The 15,297-nt window shown below is 38.2% G+C and overlaps 13 non-coding genes across 13 annotated transcripts; all 13 read right to left on the bottom strand.

Annotated features, from left to right (window-relative positions):
• Window positions 1-714: 714 nt before the first annotated feature.
• Window positions 715-829, bottom strand: LOC120569769. Its single transcript, XR_005640969.1, has one exon. It is a non-coding gene; the product is annotated as a U5 spliceosomal RNA (small nuclear RNA).
• A 672-nt stretch (window positions 830-1,501) lies between these two features.
• On the bottom strand, window positions 1,502-1,616 carry LOC120569763. The gene has a single exon (XR_005640967.1). It is a non-coding gene; the product is annotated as a U5 spliceosomal RNA (small nuclear RNA).
• A 1,256-nt stretch (window positions 1,617-2,872) lies between these two features.
• Window positions 2,873-2,987, bottom strand: LOC120569527. The gene has a single exon (XR_005640886.1). It is a non-coding gene; the product is annotated as a U5 spliceosomal RNA (small nuclear RNA).
• A 1,186-nt stretch (window positions 2,988-4,173) lies between these two features.
• On the bottom strand, window positions 4,174-4,288 carry LOC120569722. The gene has a single exon (XR_005640953.1). It is a non-coding gene; the product is annotated as a U5 spliceosomal RNA (small nuclear RNA).
• Window positions 4,289-4,935: 647 nt separating this feature from the next.
• LOC120569569 lies at window positions 4,936-5,046 on the bottom strand. Its single transcript, XR_005640899.1, has one exon. It is a non-coding gene; the product is annotated as a U5 spliceosomal RNA (small nuclear RNA).
• Window positions 5,047-6,281: 1,235 nt separating this feature from the next.
• On the bottom strand, window positions 6,282-6,396 carry LOC120569785. Its single transcript, XR_005640973.1, has one exon. It is a non-coding gene; the product is annotated as a U5 spliceosomal RNA (small nuclear RNA).
• A 1,116-nt stretch (window positions 6,397-7,512) lies between these two features.
• Window positions 7,513-7,624, bottom strand: LOC120569538. The gene has a single exon (XR_005640889.1). It is a non-coding gene; the product is annotated as a U5 spliceosomal RNA (small nuclear RNA).
• An 873-nt stretch (window positions 7,625-8,497) lies between these two features.
• LOC120569813 lies at window positions 8,498-8,613 on the bottom strand. Its single transcript, XR_005640982.1, has one exon. It is a non-coding gene; the product is annotated as a U5 spliceosomal RNA (small nuclear RNA).
• A 674-nt stretch (window positions 8,614-9,287) lies between these two features.
• Window positions 9,288-9,401, bottom strand: LOC120569807. The gene has a single exon (XR_005640979.1). It is a non-coding gene; the product is annotated as a U5 spliceosomal RNA (small nuclear RNA).
• Window positions 9,402-10,647: 1,246 nt separating this feature from the next.
• On the bottom strand, window positions 10,648-10,762 carry LOC120569549. Its single transcript, XR_005640895.1, has one exon. It is a non-coding gene; the product is annotated as a U5 spliceosomal RNA (small nuclear RNA).
• Window positions 10,763-11,945: 1,183 nt separating this feature from the next.
• LOC120569802 lies at window positions 11,946-12,060 on the bottom strand. The gene has a single exon (XR_005640978.1). It is a non-coding gene; the product is annotated as a U5 spliceosomal RNA (small nuclear RNA).
• Window positions 12,061-13,306: 1,246 nt separating this feature from the next.
• LOC120569737 lies at window positions 13,307-13,421 on the bottom strand. The gene has a single exon (XR_005640957.1). It is a non-coding gene; the product is annotated as a U5 spliceosomal RNA (small nuclear RNA).
• A 926-nt stretch (window positions 13,422-14,347) lies between these two features.
• LOC120569758 lies at window positions 14,348-14,462 on the bottom strand. The gene has a single exon (XR_005640966.1). It is a non-coding gene; the product is annotated as a U5 spliceosomal RNA (small nuclear RNA).
• Window positions 14,463-15,297: the final 835 nt, after the last annotated feature.

The following is a 15,297-nucleotide window of genomic DNA, read 5'->3' on the forward strand; positions in this document are numbered from 1 at the left end:
GTATGCATCATTTTATGGTGCAAATGTCCTTTATTAATGTAAAGGAAATAATGATTCTCCTGTATTGTTCAAAACGTTCTGCATATTCAAAACATCACGTGTTTCTGGATGGGTTTTTTAGGAATCATGTTCATCTACAACAACAAATCTGTCAGAGAACGAGACCGTGTTAAATCCAGAAACTCCAAAAGTTTAAATCTACATGAATCTATCTTTATTTTTCACTTTCTGTTGTGCAGGAACACTAAGAGGTTTATGCAACAACAAGCTTTTGTCAACTTTTGAAGTTGATGTGTTGGCTATGATTAATTATAACGTCAGTCGTTAATTCAACAATTAATATAAGACACCTAGTTGGGCTTACTAAAATAGCTATACAGTTTCATTAAACAGATAATGTATAAATACTATCATGAGCTAATATTAACAGTGTTTAATGATAGGGCCTTTAAAATTATCACTTCAAAGGTTGGATCAATCCTAAGTAGAATAGATAAGCATATAAGAAGGTGGGTCCAAACCAGTTAATGATTATAAGACGAATTCTTTTTTAAAGATCATTTTTGGCATTTTAGTCCCTTTATTTAAAGGAGTAACTTGATTTATAGGGGTAGATATCTGCCTTGACATAAACAACTCTGACTTCATGAAGTATTAGTAGTATTAAATGCTCATAGCTAATCATATTTTCATTTATATTTCACATTGAAAGGAAGCCCGGCCGTATACAGGGCATCAAAAAATTATTTAAAACTCTTATTGTTCCTCTCCACGGAAATCTTTAGTAAAAGGCGAAAGATTTATACGATCTGAAGAGAAGCAAGAGTGTATTGCTGTCTGGTCGTGAAGTGAGCGACCAGATTCTCGCCCGCCTCATGTTCCTCACTTTATGGTACAGAAAGTACCTGAGCTTTCTGGGGGGATGGGGGGGCTCCTAAGAAGCCTTGTGCTGGGGAGAAGTGTATACTATGTGCTTATAGTGTCACCTATTCATGCGTATTTGGTTTACGTTATGTTTCCTTGAATATTATGGTTACTATGTCATCTTTTCTTCATTTTATGGTGCAAATGTCCTTTTATTAATGTAAAGGAAATAATGATTCTCCTGTATTGTTCAAAACGTTCTGCATATTCAAAACATCACGTGTTTCTGGATGGTTTTTTTTTAGGAATCATGTTCATCTACAACAACAAATCTGTCAGAGAACGAGACCGTGTTAAAGCTAGAAACTCCAAAAGTTTAAATCTATCTTTATTTTTCACTTCCTGTTGTGCTCTTTAACCCCAAAATTTAGCATTTTCATTTGAGAGCTGGACATTTCTGACCGCATTCAAAGGCAGCTTCATTTCACGGAGAAAGCGAAATATTCTAAATATTAAGGAGGGGTCAGGGGGAGACGCAATCACGCTGCTCACCCACACACATCGGCAGTCAAACAGATCTATAATGATCAGTTATAAAGTCAGGCTGTGTTTAGGTTTGTTTTTCACATTGAAAGGAAGGCCCGCATGAAGCAGGGCATCAAAAAATTATTTAGAACTCTTAATGTTCCTCTCCACGGAAATCTTTAGTAAAAGGCGAAAGATTTATACGATCTGAAGAGAAACGAGAGTGAATTGCGGTACTGTTGTGAAGTGACCGACCATATTCTCCGCCTCATGTTCCTCACTTATGGTTCATTGATTAAAAAAAAAAAAAAAGGTAGCTCCGATTATTAACATTGTTTGGAATCCTCACAAATATAAACATCCTTATAGCGAAGACTTTAAATAATGGCACCAAAATACTGTGGAAGTGAGAGATAAATGTAACAAAGTGTAGCCTGTAATAGTGATGGGCGAATGAAGCGTTGTGAAGCAGTGAACCACTGAGAAGAATTGTTTTGAAAATGGGTTGATTACTCGAAGCTTCAGTAACAGCGACCTCGCCTGGTGAAGTGCCAAGGCTGCATCTAAATTATCTTCTGGTAGATAGTGGACGGGAGGCTTTAAGAGGCTTTAAGGCTAGTGAAATAAATCACACACACACACACGTGCACATGTATAGTAAGAATGGGATATCATTCTTTTGACAAATAAAGATTAATGAATTTGTGTATTGTGCTATTGGGTATTGGGGAGGGAGTGCTTGGGAAACTGACGATGTGCTGGGAAAATATGGCACAAGTTGGGTGTGCTTGTGTAACTATGGCCAGGGGGTATGTGGGATAGGGAACACTCAAAGATTTTTTATTAAGGAACATTATTTTTTCCACACGTTTTAGACTAAGTCTGTTTCTTTTTTTGCTCACAAACTCTCTACATTTAGAAAAACTTCATTGAGAGAGAACGGATGACGCCGGCTGACGCTTTTATCCATGCATACATACATTACATACCTTCATACATTACATACCTTATCAGGAGCGATCAGAATAGAGTTTCCCCACGTCAGAACGACCTCTCTTCCTAGATGCTTCCATAGTAGGCTAATGAAAATAAATTGATACAAACAAACTAATGCTACTACGAACCAAACGCAATGTTGTGCATTAAAGTTATTACGCTTTGAGCTTGAAACGAGGCGGTGCCAGTTGTAGTGCAGCAGCTGACTGGTCCGCGTGTGGCGGTGGTGCTGCGAACCACTCAGCTGATTCATTCAGAGAATGAAGCAGGTGCTGCTCCGGACGTCATATGTCACGTGATGTTTCCGTACCAAAGCAACCTTCGGAGCAGTGCTTCAAATGGAGTTGTAGTTAATGGTTTGAAGCACGTACCGAAGTTTCAGTGTCAGACTGACACCACTAGTTCCCACGTTATAAAATAGTATGAACACTGCCTGGTTGTAGATCATAAACAACCACATATGATTGTATTTTTCCACATAAAAATGAAGCCCCACATAACGCAGTGTACAAAAAATTATTTGAAACTCTTATTGTTCCTCTCCACAGAAATCTTTAGTAAAAGGCGAAAGATTTATACGATCTGAAGAGAAACAAGAGTGTATTGGAGTGTTGCTGTGAAGTGAGCGACCAGATTCTCCGCCTCATGTTCCTCACTTATGGTTCAGTACCTGAGTACCTGAGCTTTCTGGGGGGGGGGGGGCTCCTAAGAAGCTTTGTGCTGGGGAGAAGCGTATACTATGTGCTTATAGTGTCACCTATACATGCTTATTTGGTTTACGTTATGTTTCCTTGAATGTTATGGTCACTATGTCATCTTTTCTTGATTTTTGTCTGGTTATGTGGTGATGACGAAAGGTAGGTTCGGGGGGCGTGTTCATGTTATAAATGGTGTTGTATATATACCGTTAAAAATGAATAAAACTTGTATTCATAAGAACTATCAAAGTTACTTTTAGTTAACTTAACTGTTAAGGCCGTTACACACCGGGTGACGAATGAGCGACGCGAAAATGCGAAAAGCTATTCACACCGGCAGCGATGCGAATTTGCGACAGTTGAGTGAGAATTTGTATGCATCATTTTATGGTGCAAATGTCCTTTTATTAATGTAAAGGAAATAATGATTCTCCTGTATTGTTCAAAACGTTCTGCATATTCAAAACATCACGTGTTTCTGGATGGGTTTTTTTAGGAATCATGTTCATCTACAACAACAAATCTGTCAGAGAACGAGACCGTGTTAAAGCCAGAAACTCCAAAAGTTTAAATCTACATGAATCTATCTTTATTTTTCACTTTCTGTTGTGCAGGAACACTAAGAGGTTTATGCAACAACAAGCTTTTGTCAACTTTTGAAGTTGATGTGTTGGCTATGATTAATTATAACGTCAGTCGTTAATTCAACAATTAATATAAGACACCTAGTTGGGCTTACTAAAATAGCTATACAGTTTCATTAAACAGATAATGTATAAATACTATCATGAGCTAATATTAACAGTGTTTAATGATAGGGCCTTTAAAATTATCACTTCAAAGGTTGGATCAATCCTAAGTAGAATAGATAAGCATATAAGAAGGTGGGTCCAAACCAGTTAATGATTACAAGACGAATTCTTTTTTCAAAGATCATTTTTTGGCATTTTAGTCCTTTATTTAAAGAAGTAACTTGATTTATAGGGGTAGATATCTGCCTTGACATAAATAATTCTGACTTCATGAAGTATTAGTAATACTAAATGCTCATAGCTAATCATATTTTTATTTATATTTCACATTGAAAGGAAGCCCTGCAGTATACAGGGCATCAAAAAATTATTTAAAACTCTTATTGTTCCTCTCCACGGAAATCTTTAGTAAAAGGCGAAAGATTTATACGATCTGAAGAGAAGCCAGAGTGTATTGCTGTCTGGTCGTGAAGGGAGCGACCAGATTCTCCGCCTCATTTTCCTCACTTATGGTACAGAAAGTACCTGAGCTTTCTGGGGGGGGGGGCTCCTAAGAAGCCTTGTGCTGGGGAGAAGCGTATACTATGTGCTTATAGTGTCACCTATTCATGCGTATTTGGTTTACGTTATGTTTCCTTGAATATTATGGTTACTATGTCATCTTTTCTTCATTTTATGGTGCAAATGTCCTTTTATTAATGTAAAGGAAATAATGATTCTCCTGTATTGTTCAAAACGTTCTGCATATTCAAAACATCACGTGTTTCTGGATGGTTTTTTTTTAGGAATCATGTTCATCTACAACAACAAATCTGTCAGAGAACGAGACCGTGTTAAAGCGAAACTCCAAAAACTTTAAATCTATCTTTATTTTTCACTTCCTGTTGTGCTCTCTATAACCCCAAAAATTTAGCATTTTCATTTGAGAGCTGGACATTTCTGACCGCATTCAAAGGCAGCTTCATTTTCACGGAGAGAGCGAAATATTCTAAATATTAAGGAGGGGTCAGGGGAGACCCAATCACGCTGCTCACCACACACATCGCGTCAAACAATCTATAACTCAGTTTAAAGGGCTGTGTTTATTTTTTTACATTAAAAACCCGCATGAAGCAGGCATAAAAAATTATTTAGAACTCTTAATGTTCCTCTCCACGGAAATCTTTAGTAAAAGCGAAAATTTATACGATCTGAAAAAACGAATGAAGTACTGTTGTGAAGTGACCGACCATATTCTCCGCCTCATGTTCCTCACTTATGGTTCATTGATTAAAAAAAAAGGAAGCGTATCCGCTTATTACCCACATTGTTTGGAATCCTCACAAATATAAACATCCTTATAGCGAAGACTTTAAATAATGGCACCAAAATACTGTGGAAGTGAGAGATAAATGTAACAAAGTGTAGCCTGTAATAGTGATGGGCGAATGAAGCGTTGTGAAGCAGTGAACCACTGAGAAGAATTGTTTTGAAAATGGGTTGATTACTCGAAGCTTCAGTAACAGCGACCTCGCCTGGTGAAGTGCCAAGGCTGCATCTAAATTATCTTCTGGTAGATAGTGGACGGGAGGCTTTAAGAGGCTTTAAGGCTAGTGAAATAAATCACAACACACACAAGATTTAGAATGGGATATCATTCTTTTGACAAATAAAGATTAATGAATTTGTGTATTGTGCTATTGGGTATTGGGGAGGGAGTGCTTGGGAAACTGACGATGTGCTGGGAAAATATGGCACAAGTTGGGTGTGCTTGTGTAACTATGGCCAGGGGGTATGTGGGATAGGGAACACTCAAAGATTTTTTATTAAGGAACATTATTTTTTCCACACGTTTTAGACTAAGTCTGTTTCTTTTTTTGCTCACAAACTCTCTACATTTAGAAAAACTTCATTGAGAGAGAACGGATGACGCCGGCTGACGCTTTTATCCATGCATACATACATTACATACCTTCATACATTACATACCTTATCAGGAGCGATCAGAATAGAGTTTCCCCACGTCAGAACGACCTCTCTTCCTAGATGCTTCCATAGTAGGCTAATGAAAATAAATTGATACAAACAAACTAATGCTACTACGAACCAAACGCAATGTTGTGCATTAAAGTTATTACGCTTTGAGCTTGAAACGAGGCGGTGCCAGTTGCAGTGCAGCAGCTGACTGGTCCGCGTGTGGCGGTGGCGCTGCGAACCGCTCAGCTGATTCATTCAGAGAATGAATCAGTTGCTGCTTCAGACGTCATATGTCACGTGATTTTTCCGTACCAAAGCAACCTTCAGAGCAGTGCTTCAAATGGAGTTGTAGTTAATGGTTTGAAGCACGTACCGAAGTTTCAGTGTCAGACTGACACCACTAGTTCCCACGTTATAAAATAGTATGAACACTGCCTGGTTGTAGATCATAAACAACCACATATGATTGTATTTTTCCACATAAAAATGAAGCCCCACATAACGCAGGGCATCAAAAAATTATTTTCAACTCTTATTGCTCCTCTCCACGGAAATCTTTAGTAAAAGGCGAAAAATTTATACGATCTGAAGAGAAACAAGAGTGTATTGGAGTGTTGCTGTGAAGTGAGCGACCAGATTCTCCGCTTCATGTTCCTCACTTATGGTTCAGTACCTGAGTACCTGAGCTTTCTGGGGGGTGGGTGGGGGGCTCCTAAGAAGCTTTGTGCTGGGGAGAAGCGTATACTATGTGCGCTTATAGTGTCACCTATTATATGCTTATTTGGTTTACGTTATGTATCCTTGAATGTTATGGTGCACTATGTCATCTTTTCTTGATTTTTGTCTGGGTATGTGGTGATGACGAAAGATAGGTGCGGGGGCGTGTTCATGTTATAAATTGTGTGTTGTATATGCTACTGTAATCTATTTATTGACTTTGTGTTGTGAAATACACAGTGAATTTAATTCCCACTGAAAAACGTATGTGTAGGGCTTTTATTGTGAAAGGTAAGAACTGAAAGAAACTCTCTGGTAAACGCTGCATTTGTGAGAGTTGAAAGGGAATAATAAATGTTGCTGTCCGTACAGTCTGTGGGTCAGACAGCAGCCTCTGTGTTGTTGTATTATGATCCTCATAAGTAAACAACACAACATGATTGGTTGATGTCTTTAAAATCGACCTTGTTTCTAAAAAAATTACGCGCTTTATCCCTAATATTGACGTTCTGTGTGAAAGTACTTGTGATGAACACAACAGCTTGAAAACATATATTGACGTGCAAATTAATCACAACAACAGAAAAACGTTCCCTGTGTGTAAAGGCCTTGACTCAGACTTCTGCTAGCTACCAAATGTTAACTTTGCTGTCCAATTAAACGAACAAACAAACATAACGTTATTCACAATCAGTACTTTAACACTCGGCTTGTTGTCCAACAGAAAACTGACTCCTGTCTTCTTGGCTCTATGAAGATACATTACCGTCCTGATTGTTTACGTTTATTGTTCACATCAGCAGTAAGGTCCGCTTTACTAAGAACATCAAACAACAGATAATACTCTCACTGTTTCTCCATGGAAATCTATAGTGAAAGGCGAATTATTTTAGATATGAAGAGTTGAAGTGATAGCAGAAATAGTTTTCACTTCGTAAAGTTATATCAACCTTTGTTTTAAATCGTAAATAACCACATTTCATTTATTTTTTACATCGAAGAAAGCCCCGCATGACGCAGAGTACCAAAAAATAATTTGAAACTCTTAATGTTCCTCTCCACGGAAATCTTTAGTAAAAGGCGAAAGAATTATACAATCTGAAGAGAAACGAGCAGATAACGCGGGAATTGAAGTGAGCGACCACATTCTCCGCCTCATGTTCCTCACTCATGGTTCACTGTAAATAAAGGCGCAGTATTGAAATTATTTGAACCCGTCAAATATATAAACTGCCTACAAGGTCGACTTCAAATAATTGCACCAACATAACTGTGGAGATAAGAGAAAACTTAGAAAAAAAAAAGTGTAGCCTGTATAACTTTCACACATGCGCCAAGCATTGTGCTCACTACTCACTATAACACGGTCCTGGCTTCTTGGTCACCCACTTCAGTAGGTGACGCTGTAGTGAAAAACTAGGGTCCTAGGATTGCGAACTTCATGCTACCTGAGTCCATGGATGTAAACTATAGAGCCACTCACTGAAACTGCAGGAAACCTAAGAGGTTTATGCAACAACAAGCTTTGATCATCTTTTAAAGTTGATGTGCTGGCTATGATTAATTATAATGTCAGTCGTTAATTCAACAATTAATATAAGACACCTAGTTGGGCTTACTAAAATAGCTATACGGTTTCATTAAACAGATGATGTACGAATACGTAAGGCTACTAACAGTAAGCTATCATAAGCTAACATTAACAGTGTTTAATGATAGGGCCTTTAAAACTATCACTTCAAAGGTTGGATCAATCCTAAGTAGAATAGATAAGCATATAAGAAGGTGGGTCCAAAAGGGTTATTGATTACAAGACGAATTATTTTTTTAAAGATCATTTTTGGCATTTTATGGCTTTCTTTGATGGAGTAACTTGATTATATAGGGCAGATTCCTGTTTTGACAGAAGAAATGCTGACTTCATGAAGTATTCTTAGTACTAAATGCTCATAAATATCATATTTTCTGTTGTATTTCACATTGAAAGGAAACCCTGCAGTATGCAGGGGCATCAAAAATTGTTTAAAACTCTTATTGTTCCTCTCCACGGAAATCTTTAGTAAAAGGCGAAAAGATTTATACGATCTGAAGAGAAGCCAGAGTGTATTGCTGTCTGGTTGTGAAGTGAGCGACCAGATTCTCCACCTCATGTTCCTCACTTATGGTACAGAAAGTACCTGAGCTTTCTCGGGGGGATGGGGTGGGGGCTCCTAAGAAGCCTTGTGCTGGGAAGAAGCGTATACTATGTCGCTTATAGTGTCACCTATTCATGCGTATTTGGTTTACGTTATGTTTCCTTGAATGTTATGGTTACTATGTCATCTTTTCTTCATTTTATGGTGCAAATGTCCTTTTATTAATGTAAAGGAAATAATGATTATCCTGTATTGTTCAAAACGTTCTGCATATTCAAAACATCACGTGTTTCTGGATGGGGTTTTTTAGGAATCATGTTCATCTACAACAACAAATCTGTCAGAGAACGAGACCGTGTTAATAGCTAGAAACTCCAAAACTTTAAATCTATCTTTATTTTTCACTTCCTGTTGTGCTCTTTAACCCCAAAAATTTAGCATTTTCATTTGAGAGCTGGACATTTCTGAGCGCATTCAAAGGCAGCTTCATTTCACGGAGAAAGCGGAAATATTCTAAATATTAAGGAGGGGTCAGGGGAGGCGCAATCACGCTGCTCACCCACACGCATCGGCAGTCAAACAGATCTATAATGATCAGTTATAGAGTCAGGCTGTGTTTAGGTTTGTTTTTCACATTGAAAGGAAGGCCCGCATGAAGCAGGGCATCAAAAATTATTTAGAACTCTTAATGTTCCTCTCCACGGAAATCTTTAGTAAAAGGCGAAAGATTTATACGATCTGAAGAGAAACGAGAGTGAATTGCGGTAATTGTTGTGAAGTGACCGACCATATTCTCCGCCTCATGTTCCTCATCTTATGGTTCATTGATTAAAAAAAAAAAAAAGGTAGCTCCGATTATTAACATTGTTTGGAATCCTCACAAATATAAACATCCTTATAGCGAAGACTTTAAATAATGGCACCAAAATACTGTGGAAGTGAGAGATAAATGTAACAAAGTGTAGCCTGTAATAGTGATGGGCGAATGAAGCGTTGTGAAGCAGTGAACCACTGAGAAGAATTGTTTTGAAAATGGGTTGATTACTCGAAGCTTCAGTAACAGCGACCTCGCCTGGTGAAGTGCCAAGGCTGCATCTAAATTATCTTCTGGTAGATAGTGGACGGGAGGCTTTAAGAGGCTTTAAGGCTAGTGAAATAAATCACAAACACACACGTGCATATGTATAGTAAGAATGGGATATCATTCTTTTGACAAATAAAGATTTAATTTGTGTATTGTGCTATTGGGTATTGGGGAGGGAGTAATTGGGAAACTGACGATGTGCTGGGAAAATATGGCACAAGTTGGGTGTGCTTGTGTAACTATGGCCAGGGGTATGTGGGATAGGAAACACTCAAAGATTTTTTATTAAGGAACATTATTTTTTCCACACGTTTTAGACTAAGTCTGTTTCTTTTTGCTCACAAACTCTCTACATTTGAAAAAACTTCATTGAGAGAGAACGGATGACGCCGGTTGACGCTTTTATCCATGCATACATACATTACATACCTTCATACATTACATACCTTATCAGGAGCGATCAGAATAGAGTTTCCCCACGTCAGAACGACCTCTCTTCCTAGATGCTTCCATGGTAGGCTAATGAAAATAAATTGATACAAACAAACTAATGCTACTACGAACCAAACGCAATTGTGCATTAAAGTTATTACGCTTTGAGCTTTGAAACGAGGCGGGCGGTCAGCAGTGCCGCAGCTGACGTTCGCGTGTTGCGGGGGGGCTGCGAACCACTCAGCTGATTCATTCAGAGAATGAAGCAGGTGCTGCTCCGGACGTCATATATCACGTGATGTTTCCGTACCAAAGCAACCTTCGGAGCAGTGCTTCAAATGGAGTTGTAGTTAATGGTTTGAAGCACGTACCGAAGTTTCAGTGTCAGACTGACACCACTAGTTCTCACGTTATAAAATAGTATGAACACGACCTTGTTGTAGATCATAAACAACCACGTATGAATGTATTTTTCCACATAAAAATGAAGCCCCACATAACGCAGTGTATCAAAAAATTATTTGAAACTCTTATTGTTCCTCTCCAGAGAAATCTTTAGTAAAAGGCGAAAGATTTATACGATCTGAAGAGAAACAAGAGTGTATTGGAGTGTTGCTGTGAAGTGAGCGACCAGATTCTCCGCTTCATGTTCCTCACTTATGGTTCAGTACCCGAGTACCTGAGCTTTGGGGGTGGGGGCCCTAAGAAGCTTTGTGCTGGGGAGAAGCGTATACTAGTGCGCTTATAGTGTCACCTATACATGCTTATTTGGTTTACGTTATGTTTCCTTGAATGTTATGGTCACTATGTCATCTTTTCTTGATTTTTGTCTGGTTATGTGGTGATGACGAAAGGTAGGTTCGGGGACGTGTTCATGTTATAAATGGTGTTGTATATATACCGTTAAAAAATGAATAAAACTTGTATTCATAAGAACTATCAAAGTTACTTTTAGTTAACTTAACTGTTAAGGCCATTACAACCACCGGGTGACAAATGAGCGACGCGAAAATGCAAAAGCTATTCACACCGGCAGCTGGTGCGAATTTGCGACAGTTGAGTGAGAATTTGTATGCATCATTTTATGGTGCAATTGTCCTTTATTAATGTAAAGGAAATAATGATTCTCCTGTATTGTTCAAAACGTTCTGCATATTCAAAACATCACGTGTTTCCTGGATGGGTTTTATAGGAATCATGTTCATCTACAACAACAAATCTGTCAGAGAACGAGACCGTGTTAAAGCCAGAAACTCCAAAAGTTTAAATCTACATGAATCTATCTTTATTTTTCACTTTCTGTTGTGCAGGAACACTAAGAGGTTTATGCAACAACAAGCTTTTGTCAACTTTTGAAGTTGATGTGTTGGCTATGATTAATTATAACGTCAGTCGTTAATTCAACAATTAATATAAGACACCTAGTTGGGCTTACTAAAATAGCTATACAGTTTCATTAAACAGATAATGTATAAATACTATCATGAGCTAATATTAACAGTGTTTAATGATAGGGCCTTTAAAATTATCACTTCAAAGGTTGGATCAATCCTAAGTAGAATAGATAAGCATATAAGAAGGTGGGTCCAAACCAGTTAATGATTACAAGACGAATTATTTTTTTAAAGATCATTTTTTGGCATTTTAGTCCTTTATTTAAAGGAGTAACTTGATGTATAGGGGTAGATATCTGCCTTGACATAAACAACTCTAACTTCATAAAGTATTAGTAATACTAAATGCTCATAGCTAATCATATTTTCATTTATATTTCACATTGAAAGGAAGCCCCGCAGTATATAGGGCATCAATAAATTATTTGAAACTCATAATGTTCCTCTCCACGGAAATCTTTAGTAAAAGGCGAAAGATTTATACGATCTGAAGAGAAGCCAGAGTGTATTGCTGTTTGGTCGTGAAGTGAGCGACCATATTCTCCGCCTCATGTTCCTCACTTATGGTTCATTGATTAAAAAAAAAAGGTAGCTCCGAATTATTAACATTGTTTGGAATCCTCACAAATATAAACATCCTTATAGCGAAGACTTTAAATAATGGCACCAAAATACTGTGGAAGTGAGAGATAAATGTAACAAAGTGTAGCCTGTAATAGTGATGGGCGAATGAAGCGTTGTGAAGCAGTGAACCACTGAGAAGAATTGTTTTGAAAATGGGTTGATTACTCGAAGCTTCAGTAACAGCGACCTCGCTTGGTGAAGTGCCAAGGCTGCATCTAAATTATCTTCTGGTAGATAGTGGACAGGAGGCTTTAAGAGGCTTTAAGGCTAGTGAAATAAATCACAACACACACACACACGTGCACATGTTAGTAAGAATGGGATATCATTCTTTTGACAAATAAAGATTAATGAATTTGTGTATTGTGCTATTGGGTATTGGGGAGGGAGTGCTTGGGAAGAGCTGACGTGGGGAAAATATGGCACAAGTTGGGGTGTGTACGTATGGCCAGGGGTATGTGGGATAGGGAACACTCAAAGATTTTTATTAAGGAACATTATTTTTTCCACACGTTTTTAGACTAAGTCTGTTTCTTTTTTTGCTCACAAACTCTCTACATTTAGAAAAACTTCATTGAGAGAGAACGGATGACGCCGGCTGACGCTTTTATCCATGCATACATACATTACATACCTTCATACATTACATACCTTATCAGGAGCGATCAGAATAGAGTTTCCCCACGTCAGAACGACCTCTCTTCCTAGATGCTTCCATAGTAGGCTAATGAAAATAAATTGATACAAACAAACTAATGCTACTACGAACCAAACGCAATGTTGTGCATTAAAGTTATTACGCTTTGAGCTTGAAACGAGGCGGTGCCAGTTGTAGTGCAGCAGCTGACTGGTCCGCGTGTGGCGGTGGTGCTGCGAACCACTCAGCTGATTCATTCAGAGAATGAAGCAGGTGCTGCTCCGGACGTCATATGTCACGTGATGTTTCCGTACCAAAGCAACCTTCGGAGCAGTGCTTCAAATGGAGTTGTAGTTAATGGTTTGAAGCACGTACCGAAGTTTCAATCTCAGACTGATACCACTAGTTCTCACGTTATAAAATATTATGAAGACTGCCTTGTTGTAGATCATAAACAACCACATATGATTGTATTTTTCCACATAAAAATGAAGCCCCACATAACGCAGGGCATCAAAAAATTATTTGAAACTCTTATTGTTCCTCTCCACGGAAATCTTTAGTAAAAGGCGAAAGATTTATACGATCTGAAGAGAAACAAGAGTGTATTGGAGTGATGCTGTGAAGTGAGCGACCAGATTCTCCGCCTCATGTTCCTCACTTATGGTACAGAGTACAGTACCTGAGCTTTCTGGGGGGGTGGTGGGGGGCTCCTAAGAAGCTTTGTGCTGGGGAGAAGCGTATACTATGTGCTTATAGTGTCACCTATACATGCTTATTTGGTTTACGTTATGTTTCCTTGAATGTTATGGTCACTATGTCATCTTTTCTTGATTTTTGTCTGGTTATGTGGTGATGACGAAAGGTAGGTTCGGGGGGCGTGTTCATGTTATAAATGGTGTTGCATATATACCGTTAAAAATGAATAAAACTTGTATTCATAAGAACTATCAAAGTTACTTTTAGTTAACTTAACTGTTAAGGCCGTTACACACCGGGTGACGAATGAGCGACGCGAAAATGCGAAAAGCTATTCACACCGGCAGCGATGCGAATTTGCGACAGTTGAGTGAGAATTTGTATGCATCATTTTATGGTGCAAATGTCCTTTTATTAATGTAAAGGAAATAATGATTCTCCTGTATTGTTCAAAACGTTCTGCATATTCAAAACATCACGTGTTTCTGGATGGTTTTTTTAGGAATCATGTTCATCTACAACAACAAATCTGTCAGAGAACGAGACCGTGTTAAAGCCAGAAACTCCAAAAGTTTAAATCTATCTTTATTTTTCACTTCCTGTTGTGCTCTTTAACCCCAAAATTTAGCATTTTCATTTGAGAGCTGGACATTTCTGACCGCATTCAAAGCCAGCTTCATTTCACGGAGAAAGCGAAATATTCTAAATATTAAGGAGGAGTCAGGGGGAGACGCAGTCACGCTGCTCACCCACACACATCGGCAGTCAAACAGATCTATAATGAGGAGTTATAGAGTCAGACTGTGTTTAGGTTTGTTTTTCACATTGAAAGGAAGGCCCGCATGAAGCAGGGCATCAAAAAATTATTTAGAACTCTTAATGTTCCTCTCCACGGAAATCTTTAGTAAAAGGCGAAAGATTTATACGATCTGAAGAGAAACAAGAGTGAATTGCGGTATTTCTGTGAAGTGACCGACCATATTCTCCGCCTCATGTTCCTCACTTATGGTTCATTGATTAAAAAAAAAAAAAGGTAGCTCCGATTATTAACATTGTTTGGAATCCTCACAAATATAAACACCCTTAGAGCGAATACTTTAAATAATGGCACCAAAATACTGTGGAAGTGAGAGATAAATGTAACAAAGTGTAGCCTGTAATAGTGATGGGCGAATGAAGCGTTGTGAAGCAGTGAACCACTGAGAAGAATTGTTTTGAAAATGGGTTGATTACTCGAAGCTTCAGTAACAGCGACCTCGCCTGGTGAAGTGCCAAGGCTGCATCTAAACTATCTTCTGGGAGATATTGGACCAAGACTGTACGGCTTCAGCCTGGAGCGTACCATGTCATGCCGTCCCGTCTCATGCCGTCCCGCCTGGGGCCATCCCCGACCTTCTACTTTTCAAAATAAAAGCTCGCGTCTCATGCCATCCATCTGGAATAAAATACGTATTAAAAATACGTTTTTGCGTCGACTATCATGCTAATGAATATAATACTTAAAAATATTGGTTAAGTAAACAGTAAGATAAATGCAGACTATCGTGCTAATGAATAAAATACTTTATATTAAATAATTTATATATTTGGTCTTTTTTTTAAACTAAACAGTAAGATGCAGACTATCATGCTAATGAATAATATATTTGGTGCAATATAGAATATAAAAATAAAAAGCAGTCTTGGAAAGAGTGTAACATGTTTATTTTATTATAAGTTCAGAAACATTGATGACCTCCAGAATCCCCTCCTTGGTCAGGTCAACAGGTTCCTGAATGAACACA

Source organism: Perca fluviatilis, chromosome 1, assembly GCF_010015445.1.
Source record: "Perca fluviatilis chromosome 1, GENO_Pfluv_1.0, whole genome shotgun sequence".
Classification (NCBI taxonomy): Eukaryota; Metazoa; Chordata; class Actinopteri; order Perciformes; family Percidae; genus Perca; species Perca fluviatilis.